The 15,652-nt window shown below is 36.4% G+C and overlaps 1 long non-coding RNA gene across 1 annotated transcript in view; it reads right to left on the bottom strand.

The window, feature by feature from the left end:
- The window catches only part of LOC139184220 (uncharacterized), a 1,143,978-nt gene that overhangs the window by 469,784 nt on the left and 658,542 nt on the right, over window positions 1–15,652 (bottom strand). Inside the window, exon 4 of the long non-coding RNA XR_011567787.1 lies at window positions 9,845–9,906. This is a non-coding gene — a long non-coding RNA (uncharacterized lncRNA). The remainder of the gene's footprint in view (window positions 1–9,844; window positions 9,907–15,652) is intronic.

The following is a 15,652-nucleotide window of genomic DNA, read 5'->3' as shown; positions in this document are numbered from 1 at the left end:
CGGTTTGCCCATGGTCAGTTCTGTATCTTCATGGAGCAATAATGGGAATGGAGGTGAATAAATAAAAAGAGTAGGCTTCTATGAAGATCTGGACTCACTCTTTTCTCTGATTGAGTTTTTACAGTGATCTTCTTTCTAAGCACTTCCCTGGTGGCTCAGATGGTAAAGCGTCTGCCTACAATGCGGGAGACCTGGGTTTGATCCCTGGGTCGGGAAGATCTCCTGGAAAGGAGGAAAAGAAGGAAGGAAAGAAGGAAATGGCACCCCACTCCAGTACTCTTGCCTGGAGAATCCCATAGATGGAGGAGCCTGGTAGGCTGCAGTCCATGTGGTCCCAAAGAGTTGGACATGACTGAGCGACTTCACTTTCACTTTTCTTTCTAAGCATGAATTCTGGGAATGGAAACCTCAGGAAACATGGAAGACAGAATACACATTGAGTGACAGTGTTGCTCCACCAAATTTTGACTGTTCTGTGTTCTTAATTTGTTTTCTAAGCTCAATCATCAGTGACACTGTAAGACCTTCTAGGTTTTTGTTTCTTAACAGACTTATTTTAAATGCTATGAACACCATTTGTGGATCCATTAATATTCCCATTTTCTTTAGGCAAATAGTAGCTAAAATCAGGCAAAGCTGCCTTGCAGAGCATTCAAGCCATGTTCTTATGTGTCACTGGACTGGACTTGCCTATGGTATTTTTCTGGCCACATTTGTTAGGGAAGTGGCCACACATTCCAAGGACCATTTTGCTCTTATGCTTTTTTTTAAGCTGATTCTCAGCATTGATGAGGTTCAGAGGGTTTAGAAAACTATCTGAACTCTTGGGATTTTATTTGAACTAAAACCCAAACTTTGAACCCTTTATCGTTTTATACATCACAAGTAAATGTGTCTCCTGCCTTGATATTATTCCCTCTGGTTTCCTCCTGACTCTTTGTCCCTTGAAAAAAACTGAACAGTTAGTTGGAGATCAAAACTTGATCCAAGGGTCACCTCCAATTGACGACTTTCTCTCTACAACAACCACTTTAATTAAAGACCACATCTACAAGCAACCACTTTTCCATGGGCCCTTGGATGTGTTCTCAAGACAGATTTTTCTGTTTCACAGCAGCTGTACCCCTCTGAAGAGGAGCAAGTCCCAGTAGATCACAGATCTTAACCCCATGACAGGCCAAGCTATTTATGCTGGCTACTAATAATGACTTATGTTTATAATAGCACTATTCATCCCAAAGCCACGCTCACAGCACTCCACTGACCACATGTGTGCTCTTTAGATGGGCATGTGTCTATATACACCCACATATCACAACTGCACAAAGGTCTTGACTGCTGTGGCTTTAATCAGCCCTTTCTTCCTTTTGCTTAGCTTCAGGGTCTGATCCCTGGGATTAGGGGAACAAGTGCACCCTTCTCTTTATCATTGGAAACAAAAAAGAATTGAACAATTGGGAGTCCAGCTCCCTATTCACTTTGTTGCTTATTAGGATCTGTATACATCAGCCGTGATGCTGCAAAGTAAGTTGAGAGAGACCTTGTGCAATACATATTTAATAGTGGGAACTCTTCCCATTTTATCTTTTCCCCTTTTCTCCTTCCATTTAATGAACCAATTATTCTGACAAGGAAGAGAATGCTCCCTTCCTAGCTCCCTCTCACTTTGAGCCTTTATTCCCTGCTTCTCTAAAGTGCTGCCTAATTTGGCATAAGACCCTATTGTAGGTTATTTTTACATTCACCATGAATTGTGTAAAATTGTTTCAGCACTTTGAAATTTTTCTTTTAAAGCAGAAGATATTATTTTATCCCCATGTGAGTGACAGATAAGATGTGATGGTAGGAGAATGTCCAAATCTGCATATGAACTCAATTGCCTTCATTTTAGTTAACACGACTACAGTTTGTTTTCTATAACAGATTAAACACAAAGAAAAACACATAGACTACATATTAATGGATTCCCTCTTCTGTTTTTGTTGAAATGCTTAAAATGTAGCAAATCTAGCTTTCTCTTTGAAGACTCTAGCTATTCATTATTCATGATGAAGCAGGATAGCATTTTATTAATTTGCACATTTACTTTATTTACATGCATAAAAATCTGCAGAATTACTACTGATCACCAAATATTTTGATGATAGAAGCAGATTTAAATAGTGCTACCTACCTAATTTTTCCCCAGGCATTTAATCCTTTCTTTGGATTAATATTTAATCCTCTCTATTAGATATTTTGATTATTGATATCTATTTTGGATGGTGCAATCAGAATCAGATGATGGTTGCTCTTTGTATAAAGTGTTTGGTTTGTTCACTAAATAAAATGAATGGATGATACTGGTGTACTCTCTTTAATTAGAGGACTGTGATCACTTTAAACTTTTAATCAATAATGAGTTCCAGGCACTCCGATAGATGGTACTTTCAATAAGATGAATAAAAAACATTCTCTCCCTTTAACAAGCTTCTGGATTAGTGGGTAGAAAGACTTTCTGAACTCACAAATGTCATTATAGAAACATGAAAGATGAGCCAGCTATTTCTTCTGTCCTCAGAATCTCTTCTTTTCATAATGTTCACATTTACTTAAAAAAATTCACTGAATCCTCCAATGTCTATGTAGCTAGGAAGGAGGTGACTCTGCCTGCTTCTTCTTAGAGTTAGCGTTGGTCCCTGATGTGGCTAACTGGATCATCCCTTCCTTGTAGACACCAGAATGCGTAAGTATCATAACAACCAATCAGAGTGTTTTCTGGGAGTTTTTCTTGAGCTAGAGGGAAAGAATGTGCCCTTTCCACTGAATTTGCTAGACGAGTTGAAGATAAATCTGAAGTTCATGGAGTCTACATTTAGAAATTAAACCAACATGGCAAAAGCAAAGTTAAGATTTGGAGAGGATCCTAGTGAAATCACTTGAATGTCTGGATCTAGCTATAGCTAAATCCATAAATTCTATTAATATTTTAATGAGCAATGAGCAGCTAATGTATGCGTGTGTGTGTATATATATATATATACACACACACATGCTTATTTACCTATCTATATGTATGCTCTTAATTTGATGTGAGGTGGTACTCATAGATAAGAAACAAAGTTTTCTAAAAGTATGGGCCAAAGAGGAGGCAGTAAAAGACTTCTGGAAGAGCTTTCAGATGAAATGTTTATAACCTATCAAAGGTACATGTGGAGATATTGAATTAGGTTTATCGTGAACTCATATTTAAACTAAAGACCATAGAAACTTTGTTGGAAAATATATATCCAGTATTCCTGTTCATGATGCCTGCTTCCTATTCATTGAATTCTTAGTCATCAAATAACCTCAACATAAGTGAGACTTTGATGAGCCCAGAGCTGCTAAATTACCTTTAGTAGACACAAGAGAAACTTCCTGAATTCATTCCATGGCTCCAACAGTCAACATTGATAATCCTATCCAAGAAAGTAAGTAAAACTTCGCTCTGAAAATTAATTATGCCAAATGACCATATTTAAATGTGAAGACAATAAAATACATCATGAATGAATACTTCAAGGTAGCATATGGATTAAGTAACATTTCACGATCCCTTCTATCTCAACAATCCCAAGAGTCCACAAGACTGTCTTCCGTTTCCCACAACATTCCTAACTAATTTTACCACGTGACCAGTTAGTTCTCAGTCTAGGTAAGTGAGAGGATACCTTTTATTCTAAAGTTGTAAGTTTTCTTCCTGTGTGTTACATGTGTTTCTCCATCAGAAAAATGGAATGAAGAAAAAAATTGGAAGGTGTTTTTAAGCCCTTAAAATGGACTTCTCATATTCCTCTGCAAATCTCTTGATCCTGTCTCTCGCACCACAGTGACCAGCTGATCAGGCTTTGACAGCTTCGGATAGGTGCACCAGAACAGACTTTGCCCTGAGCTCACTTTGGTATTGTTCTTGCTTCTTGTCCTGGGGCTTCTCCGAACTCAGTGTAGTGCCCATGGGGACCATTTCAGTATTCATGCTTGTGCAAACCAGAAGTGCAGGGAACATCACAATGAGAAAAAAATATAGGTGAACAAATGCTTCCCCCTTCATGCCCCAGGTGGATAGTTCTGAGAAACATTTCATATGGCTACCCAGAAGGTCATAGGAGAGGTTAAATTCTACTTCCCTAGCCCTCGAGATCTTTTTTGTTTGTATTTTTTTGTGAGTATTTCTGTTTGTTTCTTTCTGCATTCTATCACCCTTTTACTTCTGTTTTTTTTTTTTTTTCAAATAAACTGTCACTGTTGTTTAGTTGATAAGTCATGTCCAACTCTTTTGTGACCCCATGGACTGTAGCCCACCAGGCTCCTCTGTCCATGGGATTTACCAGGCAAGAATACTGGAGTGGCTTGCCATTTCATTCTCCAGGAGATCTTCCAACCTGAGGATCGAACCCGTATCTCTTGCATTGGCAAGTGGATTTTTTACCACTGAGCCACTAGGGAAGCCCTCTAATTAAACTACCTTTACATAAATCTTTGCTTTCTTTTATCCTTTGGGAGATGGGGAGAACCCAGGCTAAATAGTACTAATATATTTTACCTTTACAAGGCATCCAAAGACACCAATAACCTGTTGTCTGGTTTTCAAATAACAGCATTCTTCTAACTATTTGGCCATGGTGCAATCATTAAAGCTAAACAAAAGGGGGAAACTGGGAGAGAATTATGTGCTTTTGAAACACTACCCGAACAACAACAATGGCTTCGATTTTAACATTTTCTTGGTGATTCAGAAATAGTTCTAACTAAAAATAGTATAAGAATTATTTTCAACACAGTATCCTAGTGAAATTCATTTCACAAAGAACCTAAAATTCGTAGAATCTTAGAAGTCATATTCACACTAGTCAACACTGCACGTATCTTCGAAAGATGACTTTCATCTCTGCTTGAACACTTTGAATGACCTATGGATTATTTTGTGGTTCTACAACACAATGCAAAAAAATGAATACAAGAGTGCCCTTTACTGATCTAACTTCCCTTGAGGAAAGAATGACTTTGGGGATTTTATATAAGATCACATTTTAAACATGATATCAGGGGTTCCATTGTTACACTTCCTAGGTTTGACTCTCTGCTTTAATTCCTACTAGCTTTGTCTATGTGAATAAGTTACCTAAAAGCCTCAGATTTTCCTTCTGATAAATGGTTATAGCAAAATCTGCCTCATAGGGTTCCAGAGTATTCTAAATAAGAATATTTGGGGAAACACTTAAACTATATCTGACATAGAGTAGGCCCTATATAAATGTGAGATATATTCCAAGTCAGAAAACTGGGATCAATTTTACGGCCTAAATAATAATAGTTATTTGTGTTTTTGAAAATGAAATAAGAAAAAAGCAAAATAAATATGTCAGAGAACTTTACTATGCAGCTGAAATCCTGCAACTTCATAAGGGTGGTGTGGAAGTAAAGTGAATTTGGGTGTTTCAAATAACTCAAATTAATTTCTCTAACTTATCTAATATAAGCACAGTGCTAAAAATACATACATAAATTTTAATCTCAAAGTCCCTAAATATTATTTTACCTTCCAAGAACACTGGAGTGGATTGCCATTTCCTACTCCAGGGGATCATCCTGACCCAGGGATGGAACGTGTATCTTTGAATCTCCTGCATTGGCAGGTAGATTCTTTGCCACTGCGCCACCTGGGAAGCAGTCTCGGGTTCCCTAAATGTTTGTTTACCTTCCTTTGTGTTCCGTATGTACAATGCAAGAATTTTTTTAAAAAAAAGTTTTTTAAAATTGGTTTTAAAGATACTTTACAAAGAGACACACATCTGTCTTCTACTAAATATAATTGGTTTGAAAATTTTAGCTAATAGAAATAAAATCAAAGCAAAGTTAAAAGTGGATAAAGGAAAACATTTAAATTATAGCAGACAGAACTCTGGACTGGTTGTAGCAATAGAAGATTCAATGGCTGTTCTAAAGTCTGCTGTTAATAACACGTGTAGCTTTTAGCAGGACACTTAATTTCTCTAGGGTTCAATTTCCTCTAGATCAAATCTAGTCTAAAGCAAATGGGATGGGCTTGATTATCTCTGAGGACCTTTCCAATTCTAAAATGTCACAATTCCACAATTGTAAGTTCCCTTTTTATGGGATAGATCAAAGAGTAAATAGACGGGTAAACTTTTTTTTTTTTTTTTGCATATGACTATGCAGCAAAATCATTTGTTTCTGACCTTGATCTTGACACAGATAAAAATTCCATCATAGAGAACCAGAAGGAGTCCAGTTCACTGTGAGGCATGCTGTGTTTCTTTTGAAAAAGACACATGACATTTGGTTTGGGTTTTCTGAAGCTGTAACAACATCAAAACTTGAAGTTGAATTTTATTAATGAGGCTTTAGGGTTGAGAAAGGAGAAAAGAAGCCAGACAAGAAAGATCTGTAATTAGCATATCAGTTATTTGTAGGTAACTAGATGCTCCTGAATTGCTTTAAGGAGCTTAAAAATGAATATTTCCACAAATACTTCAAGTGCTTCTTTGCCTCTGCTTAATGTTTTTAATACATACTAACACCAATGAAAAAGTTTACTGCTTAAAGACAAATGGTTCTTTAAATGTTTTTTCAACTTTTTCTTATGGTTTTGTGGACAAAAAATACATGGGTCTGGGCTATAATCTTAAAATATCGGTCAGTGATACATTCATAATTCAATAAATAGTGAGCAAAACTCACTAAGGGAAAAGTTCTTGTGCTTTGGCAAAATACCCAAAGAGGAATTCTATCTTTTTCTCAGAACAACAATGATAACAGTGACAACAAAAGTCCATCTTTACAGTAAAAAGAAAAGAAGTAATAAAATATGACATGGTTATGCCAACATCAAAATGGTGTTTGGCCTTCGCAGATGGAAAATTATTCAACAAATTTAGGGAACTTCCCCACAAATTTGTAAAATAAGTTTTCTTTCTGGTTATCTAAAGTATCTTTGAAAAGTTGGCCAAGTCTTTTGTAGAATAATAATGGCAAATGAACTTGGAGATTACAGAATAAACAATGTCACCCATTATTTGATTAATTAGACACATTAAATGTATGAATAAGTGGAAAGAGATCTAAACTTTCACATCCCTACCCTCAGAAGGTAAGTTCTAGTATAAGGAGCACAAAAATTAATTGGAAGTTACTTAAGCAAATTATGATTCAGGAGGAATGTTTTTAGAATGCCATGGTTATTTTATGATATCATGGAAAATTAGAGATAATTAAAATATAACATGTCAACACCTTTTTTAATGCTGTACAAAACAAGGTAACTGCTGTATGAAAAGTATGTATGATACAAGCATTGTCAAGCTCCACAATAGGAATTCTAATCTTGGTGTATTGTCATACAAGTGGAAATACTTTTTAATAAAGCTGTTTCAATTTAATACATCTCATAACTTATAATCAGCATTTCTTTAATAAAATGAAAATAAATACCTCAAAGGCAATGAGTATTTCATGCAGAATCCTAAAATAGAATTTACATTCAACTAAAAATTGGTTCTTGCTTCACCACATAGTAATTTGGCCTAAAGATAATTCTATTCTCATATTTATAAGATGTGAGTTTAAGGCAATGAAAACACTTAAGCGCAATATGAAGTAGCTTCTATAATGTAAAATTGTCTCTGTCAAGTTCCAGTGTAACAAAATACAGAAATCCATGGGTTTAGCAGTGTTAGCATAGGCTCTCACCAAATTAACTGTGAAAATGAGAATAAACAACACCCCCCCGCCCAAAAAAAAAACCTGAAGAAATTCAGGTCTCTTATTTCACATGGTGCTTCATTTCTTGCTAAGTAATTGGTGGCATTTCTGAGATCAAGATAAAAGGGATTTTTTTCATGAATGGATGTTAAAATTTATTAAAAGCTTTTTCTGTATCCATTGAGATATGGATTTTTGTTCTTCGTATGATTTTCATTCTTCAATTTGCTAATGTGGTGTATCATACTGATTGATTTACAGCTATTGAAAAATCCTTCCATCTCTGGGATACTATAGGCTGTGTGTGTATCTCATTTTTGTGTCCATTCAGCCAGTCTATGATTGGAGCATTTAGTCCATTTACATTTAATGTAAGGGCTTCCCTGGTAATGTGGTTAGTAAAGAATCTGCCTACAAAGCAGGGGTCCTGGGTTCTATGCCTGGGTTGGGAAGATCCTCTGGAGGAGGGTATGGCAATCCACTCTAGTATTCTTGCTTAGAGAATTCCCATGGACAGAGGAGCCTGGCTGGCTACAGTCCATGGGGTCACAAAGAGATGGACACAGCTGAGCAACTAAGCACAGCACTGAGCATGTTCTTATTACCATAGATGAAACTTACCTCAACATAATAAGTGTCATGTGTGGCAAACCCACAGCTAACAACACACTCAATGGTGAAAATCTAAAAGCGTTCTTCTAAGATTACTAACAAGATAAGGATGCTCATTCTCACAATTTTTATTCATTATAGCTTTGGAATTCCTATCCATGGCAATCAGAGGAAAAGAAAAAAAATAAATAAATGAAAGGAATCCAAATTGAAAAGGAAGGTAAAACTGTAATTATTTGCAAATGACATGGTTCTATACATAGAAAATTCTAAAGACACTACCATAAAACTATCAGAGCCCATCAATCAATTCAGCAAATTTAACATAGAGAAAAATATTCCATTTATACACACTAACAATGAACTATCAGAATGAGATATTAAAGGAATTATATCATTTACCATTGCATCAAAAAGAGTAAAATGCCTAGGAATAAACCTTCCTATGAAGGCGAAAGACTTGTACTTGGAAAACTCTGGGACACTGTTGAAAGAAACTGAAGATGATACAAACAGAAGGAAGGACTTACTGTGTTCTTGAATTTAAAGACTCAGTATTGTTAAAATGACTATACTATCCAAAGCAATCCACAGACTCAATGCACTCTTGAACAAAATATCAGTGATTTTTTTTTTATCACATAACTAGGACAAATAATTTTAGATTTGTATGGAAACGCAAAATCTCTGAATAACCAAAACAATCAGAAAAAAAAAAAAAAACAGAGTTGGAGAAATCATGCTCTCTGACTTCAGACAATACTAAAAACTACAGTCATTGAAACAGTATGGTAATAGCACAAAAACAGAAATATAGATTAATGAAACAATAGAAAGCTCAAAAACAAACCCACACACTTATGGTCAGTTAATCTATGATAAAGGAGACAAGAATAGACAATGTAGAAAAGGCAGTCTTTTCAAGAAGTGGTTCTTGGAAAACTGTAGAGCTATATCTAAAAGAATGAAATTAGAATTTTCACTAATACTGTATACAAAAATAAACTCAAAATGAATTAAAGGGGTGGGGTCAAGGGAATGAAGGATTGGGAGTTTGAGATTAGTAGACGCAAACTATTATGTATAGGATGGATTAAAAACAAGGCCCTCCTATACAGCACAGGAAACTATATTCAATATCCTGTGATAAACCATACAGGAAAAGAATATGGAAACTAATATGTATGTACAACTGAGTCATTCTGCTGTACAGCAGATATTAGCACATTGTAAATTAACAATGCTTAAATAAATTTAAAACATAACAACTAAGCTGGAAAAAAATCTTATATAGTGCAGTAGTATATCAATTATATTTCAATAAAACTAGGGGAAAAAGAAAATGTGGAATATGCATAAAATGCAATATTATTCAGTCTTCGAGAAAAGGAAATTCTGTCATATATTATCATCTGAAGCACTTTGAGAATGTTATGCTAAGTGAAATAAGCCTGTTACAAAAAGATAAAACCTCCATGATTCCACTTACATGATGTGTCCAAAGCAGTCAGATCCTTACAAACCCGAAAGGAGAATGGTGGTTGCCAGGGCCTGGAGAGGAGGAAATGGTACGTTATTGTTCATGGGTATGAAGAACTGTTATAAACTATGTACATACAGTTAACACTGTTGTACTATACACTTAAAAATGGTTAAGATGGTAAATTTACCGTCATGTGTTTTTTTATTCCACAGTAAAAATAATGCGCAAAATGGTAAAATATATATTATGTGTGTATATATATATATAGAGAGAGAGAGAGAGAATGTATTAAAGATCTAAATGTAAGACCAAATACTATAAAACTCCTTTAGGAAAACACACGCAGAACACTCTTTGACGTAAATAGCAGCGATACAGCTCTTGGAATTATTTCTTAAAGCAATAGAAACAAAAGCTAAACAAATGGAAACTAATTAAAAGCCTCTGCACAGCAAAAGGGAAGCTATTGACAAAATGAAAAGACAACCTGCTGAATGGCAGAAGATATTTGCAAATAATTTGACTGATAAGGGAGTAATATGTAATATATATAAATTTGCTCATACATCAACATCAAAAAAACAAACAATCTGATTAAACACGGGCGGAAGAACTGAATAGACTTCTTTCCAAAGAGGAAATGCAGATGGCTAACAGGCCATGAAAAGATACTCAACGCTACTAATTATCAGGGAAATACAAATGTAAACTCTAGTGAGATATCAACTCACACCTATCAGAATGTCTATCATCAAAGACACAAATAACAAATGTCGTGAGGATATGGAGAAAATGGAACCCTTGTACAGTGTCTGTGTGAGGGTAAATTAGTGCAGTCACAGTGAAAAACAGTGTGGTGGCTTCTCAAAAAAACTAAAAATAGAATTAATGATGCAGCAATTCTACTCCTGAATATGTACCCCCAAAAAACCCCAAACCACTAATTTGAAATGGCACATTCACTCCAGTAATCAAAACAGCATTATTTATAATTTCCAAGATATGTAAGCACCTAAGTATCCAGCAACAGATGAATGTATAAAGAAGTGACACATATGTATCTAAGTGTATAAGTGTATACACACACACACACATATATACATACAATGGAATACTACTTAGTCCCAAAAAAGAACAAAATTTTGCTATCTGCAGCAACATGAATAGACTTTGAAGGCATTACGCTAAGTGGAATAAGTCAAATAGATAGAGACAAATAGTATATGATATCCCTTATATGCAGAATCTAAACAATGCAACATACTGCTGCTGCTGCTGCCGCTGCTAAGTCGCTTCAGTCGTGTCCGACTCTGTGCGACCCCATAGACGGCGGCCCACCAGGCTCCCCGTCCCCGGGATTCTCCAGGCAAGAACACTGGAGTGGGTTGCCATTTCCTTCTCCAGTGCATGAAAGGGAAAAGTGAAAGTGAAGTCACTCAATCGTGTCTGACTCTTAGGGACCCCATGGACTGCAGCCCTCCAGGCTCCTCCATCCATGGGATATTCCAGGCAAGAGTACTGGAGTGGGGTGCCATTGCCTTCTCCATGCAACATACTAGTAAATATACTTAAAAAAGAAGCAGACTCACAGATACGGAAAAATGTTAGTGGTTTATAGTGTACGGGAAGGGACAACATAGGGGAGGGCAGTGAGAAGTAAAAGCTCTTGGGTGTAAGATAGGTCCAAGGTTTTACTACACAACATGCGGACTACAGCCAATATTTTGTAATAACTACAAATGGAAAGTGACCTTTAAAACTATGTAAATTTTTAAAATTAAAAATAATAAATATAACTTCAGGTTTTTTCTAATTTAAAAAAGAGAAAAGGAAATTTGGAATGAACTTCCATGTATGGTGATATTGTGAGGCATTTCTTCTACTCCCTGCTTATGATCCAACACTGTTTGAAATGCGTACTTAAGTGCTAGAGAAGAATTGATTGGTTTTGCTGGTGGTGAAGAGAGGATGTAACCCACTGAACAGACAAGTGGTAGACGTTCTCTTTATGTTTATTATGGAAAGTGGAATATGGAAGTTTTCGTGAAACACATGAGAAAAAAATCATGTTGTTTTACAAGGTTCAAAGAATTGAGTCCTTTGAAGAAAGTTTGTCATAGAATTAGTTTCTATTTATCATTCACAATACTTAAATGAAGTATTCAACACAAGCTTCTCTGAGTGCACCATGCAACAAACTCTAACGCTATCTATAAAAATCAAAACTGAGCCATATCTTATGAAAACAATAACTTCTTGTCAACTCTGCTTCCCTCTGCTGCCCAGTAACGAGAGAGTCTGACACCACCTGACACTTTACACTCACATAAAAGTTTCAAATGTATCATGCAAGAGATTCACAGATCAATCCCAACTTCCATGAAAGCAGTGGAGTGAGACAGAAGAGCCATTTTGAATGGGCCTAGCAGAGCAGAACACTGCTAAAAGCAGTCCTTTTTCCATCACCTGTACTGGTGCACCCAAGGCAGAAGTTTAAATGATTAGCGATAACACTGAATATGGTAGTTCTGACATGACACCATCACCTGCTACATTTGTTACACACTTAAATGCAATACCAAAATCATCATTTTAGAGTTGATCTTTATTAAAAGCACTGACCTTTGTCTATAAATGCTACAGGGCTGTTACTGAATATATCCCATCAGAAACAAATTACTTATTCAATATCAAGTTCAGAATGTTTCCTTTGATATTATGAAATTCAATTCATTGTCACTAATGTTAGGAGTAGTTCATAAAAACTTTAGGAAAAGAAACAAACACTCTTTGGCTATAGTGTTTATATTCTTATAAGTAAGCACAATACTTGAAGAAAACTAGTATGCTGGGAAGTGAAGTGAAGAGAAGTCGCTCAGTCGTGTCCGACTCTTTGCGACCCCTTGGACTGTAGCCCACCAGGCTCTTCCATCCATGGGATTTTCCAGGCAAGAATACTGGAGTGGGTTGCCATTTCCTTCTCCAGGAGATCTTCCTCCCGACCCAGGGATTGAACCCGGGTCCTCCGCATTGTAGGCAGATACTTTACACTCTGAGCCACCAGAGAAGTCATATTGCAAATTTCTCTGACCTTCTTCTGACAGAAAACTTGCCAATATTTCCCCAAGACATGATTTCTAGAGCCCATTAATAGCCTTAATAGTTGTATACAAATTGCTTTAAAGTGATATTTTGAATGGTTAAGTTGGCTGGGATGGTTTGAATACTCAAATACAGTGAGTTTAATTACAAGGGAGTATTTCTTATTTGGTTAGCTATTCTTTTTTTACTCACTAGACTACAAATTTATTATAAAATTGTATTAAAATATATGAATGAACAGCCAGATAGATAAAGAGATGCATAGAGTGAAGTCCCTGATAAAGCAGCTTCTATCTTTGTGGAGCCTGGGGCTCAGCATGGTAGCATGGGGTCCTAGACATGGAAACTCTTTGAAAACCTAGATGACCTATTAACTACAGATATTGAGATTGCCATTTATAAGTACATACAAACAGGTGGAATATCTGTGTTTAAATGAGTTGAATGGCATTGGCTGTGTATTTTAGCTAGATAAAAACTGATACCTTTTCTGCAGTTCTTAGCTATAGCATCTGTCTTAAAGTGAGGAGAACTTTGTTAGCATTCAAAAGCAATACTCACTACAAAAGAGGAGACTGCTTTTCACTACAAAAGAGGAGACTGCTTTGCTTTAATTAGAACCTTAAATAAATACATTAGAGCTCTTTATAGATATTTATTTCTTAGTAGGAGTGTTCTGCTGCTGTAGGATCCACTCATCTTTATCCAACTGCGGAGTAATTTTGTGGCTGGTGTCTACTGGGGTGCCTGTCCCTGAACATATCATCTAATCTCTGCATTTCTATTTCCTCTAAGGCCTCTCAAGGACTTAATTTGAGTTCTATATATGGCACGAGTCTTACTTGAATGAGTACAATTGAAATTCTGGTTTCTTTTGGCATAATGTATTAACTGTGAACAAAAATTAAAAAGACAGAATATCTAGGTCTTAATTCTGATTCTACAAGTCTTCATGTGCAAGTCTCTAGTGCATTTATGCAAGAGTGTCTCAAAAGTATCAGACTTCCCTGGTAGCCCAGATGGTAAAGAATCTGCCTGCATTGTGGGAAACCTGGGTTCAGTCCCTGGGTTGGAAAGATTCCCTGGAGAAGGAAATGGCTACCCATTCCAATATTCTTGCCTGGATAATTTCATGGCCAGAGGAGCCTGGTGGGCTACAGTCCATGGGGTCACAAAGAGTCAGACTTGACTGAATGATTTTCACTTTCTCAAAAGTATGTACCAAGGGTAGTTTTATCAATTGAGGATATACAACTGATAATATCACACTAATTTTCAAAGTGGTTGTGTCTGTGCTTAGTTGCTGAGTTGTATCCATGGTACAACCAGTTGGATATATAGATCCAGGATTGTTTGATGAGAGTACCCAGTATCTTTTGCAACCCTTGACATTGCCTGACTTTTTGACTTCCTGAAGAATTGATGGTTTTAATATAATATGATTAATATAATGAAATGTCCTTTCATCTGTCTATTGGCCACTGGTGCCTCCTTTTTGGTGTGTAAAAGTGAAAGTGAAGTTGCTCAGTCGTGTCCGACTCTTTGCAACCCCATGGACTATAGCCTGCCAGGCTTCTCTGTCCATGGGATTTTCCAGGCAAGAGTGCTGGAGTGGGTTGCCATTGCCTTCTCCAGGGGATCTTCCCGACCCAGGGATCGAACCTGGGTCTCCTGCATTGTGGGCAGACGCTTTATCCTCTGAGCTACCAGGGAAGTCCCATTCATTTCCTCCTTATTTTTTTATTTCATTGTTTGCTTTGTCTTATTGAAGCATTTAAGTTTTTTACATATTGAATTATTTGAGTTCTTTACATATTGGTTAATCTACTAAAACTTTTAGAAGATCAGGTTTCTTTCATTAAAAAAGGATAACAATAAGATTTAATTGGTTGTCATGAAGCACACATGAGCTAATAGAATAATAAAGTTTGCTAAGCCTAATTATCTTTTATGAGATGTACTAGATGAAATTAGTAGTGAAGTAGTAGTGAAAAGTAGCGAAAAGTGAAGTTGTATGGAAATTCTAATATACCAGTTCTATCTTTCCATGTACAATAGGATAAAGTCACAAAGGAATACTGTTCCCTCCCAAACAATCAAAACAAGATAAATAACACATAAATAAATACATATTAGAGTCCATTAAAAAGCAGAAGTCACAAAGAAACTTAACAAATTAAAAAAAAAAATTAAATGTCAAGCTCTTCCCAAGACAGAAGGAAGACTTGACACTTTCCTGCCTGACAGAATACCAGGAAGAGGTGGAAAACGTCCTAGTTATGGGCAAAGCACAGCTAAATTTACCAAAAATGTAAAGTCTGAATGTATGATAATCTGGTATGGCAATTTACAATCTTGGGGACTCCAGAAACAATGGACGTTTGCACCTACACTCTTTTTTACAGGTCTTCACCAACTGATTATGTGGATTAAAGGCAGTGCAGGAAAGAGACTCTTTCTGAGGCAAAGGTATAAATGATGCCCTAATTTCTGAGGCTGGAACTGGGAACTTAGAGAAACCATATAGATAATTCAGTCAGTGCACTAGTACCTGGATGCTGTTGGCTATGACTGTGGGAGGGGCGGGAGAAATATGATTGCTCTTCATCTCTCCAACTACCTGTGAAACAGACTCACAGATCCCACTGAAATCTGTGGGTTTGGAGTTAGAACTGAGAGAAACCTTATGGACATTCAGAGTCTCATCCACTG

The sequence above is a fragment of the Bos indicus genome, chromosome 7 (genome assembly GCF_029378745.1).
Source record: "Bos indicus isolate NIAB-ARS_2022 breed Sahiwal x Tharparkar chromosome 7, NIAB-ARS_B.indTharparkar_mat_pri_1.0, whole genome shotgun sequence".
Lineage (NCBI taxonomy): Eukaryota > Metazoa > Chordata > Mammalia > Artiodactyla > Bovidae > Bos > Bos indicus.
Note: the sequence above shows the minus strand (reverse complement) of the source record. Positions and strands in the feature narration are given on the sequence as shown.